Source organism: Sinocyclocheilus grahami, unplaced genomic scaffold (assembly GCF_001515645.1).
Source record: "Sinocyclocheilus grahami isolate Dianchi unplaced genomic scaffold, SAMN03320097.WGS_v1.1 scaffold462.1, whole genome shotgun sequence".
In the NCBI taxonomy this organism is placed as follows: domain Eukaryota; kingdom Metazoa; phylum Chordata; class Actinopteri; order Cypriniformes; family Cyprinidae; genus Sinocyclocheilus; species Sinocyclocheilus grahami.
Window position 1 is genome coordinate 204,702 of NW_015505641.1, and position 1,384 is coordinate 206,085.

Here is a 1,384-nt window from a genome sequence, read left to right on the forward strand (position 1 = left end):
TTATATATATACACTCTATATAATATATATATATATATATATATATATATATATATATATATATATATATGTATGTATGTATAATAAATTGTAATATTTTAATTTATTTTAATGTATTTATTTATTTAAAAAAAAAAAATTTCGCTGAAATATTCCATCACATTTTATATCCAGTTGCAGTTTAAAATTATATTGACAGATCTTTCCCAATGTTATTTTGGACTTGGTTCAAATGTGCTGTGTGTGTGTTGTCTTTCAAACTGGCCTGAATATTCCAGTAGCCAATAGAGCAGAAGTCATTCTGAAAAGCAAAGAGACAAAAAATAAATAAACATAATTATTTATTAATAATTTAAGAAATATGAATAAAATTTTAATAAAAGCCGCTCTTTTGGCCACACTGTTTGTAATAATAATATGTGATGTCTAAATATGTGTAAATATGGCAGCGGGTTAAAAATGTAACCCCTAAGTTAGTTTTTAATTATACATCAATAGATATATTGTTCCAAACGTGTTTCAGATCGTTTTTAGCTGTCAAGCATACATTGATAATGTGATGAAAATATTTTACAAGAAAATACGATTTCTGTCTTTTTTTTTCTTAAACATTTTACATTTAATTCAATGCGAGTGAAAATTGTTTCTTCACCAAATTGTTCAGAGTGTGTGAACTTGAATAGAATTGACTTGCATCCACTAAAAATCACCTTTACACCAGCTGGATAAAAGTAATAAAAATGGATGGGACTTAAGCATTTAAATTCATACATTTTTAAGTGTGACTTTCATGTTGAGATCTTTTTTTTTGGCTGCTGTCCCTGTGTTTGTATTGCCAAGGAAGGAAATGACAAATCCCATGTTAACAACCCAGGCTTTTAGTAAACAGTGCAGATGAACGTTGCCCTTGTTTGATCAGAAGTGCACTGCAGAGGGCTTCTTTTTAAAGCACTGTTAGGCAGGATGTGTTTTCTCTGCTCCTAAATGGCAACGGTCTGATTGTCTCTGTAGTGTGTTGTTCAGTATCAGTGCTGTGCTCAGTTTTCACTGTGCCGTGTGCGCTTTGTGTCCCGTAAGATGCTTGTAAAGGTCAGAGCAGCAGGAGTTTCTGAAAGTTCAGCGTGTTGAACAGACGAACCCCTGACTGTTGATCTGCTGCTGTTTGGACTCTATGGTTTTTAACAGAATCGCTGTTCTTTGTCTGCATCCTTACAGCATTTGTGTTTCAGCATGAAGACAAACTAAACTCAACAAAACATGTTTGAACATATTTCTTTTTTTTATTATTAATATATCATTTTAATTTTTTTAAATGTATATTACCATTTATTTAATTTATTAATTAATTAATACATTTTTTAATATATATATATATATATATATT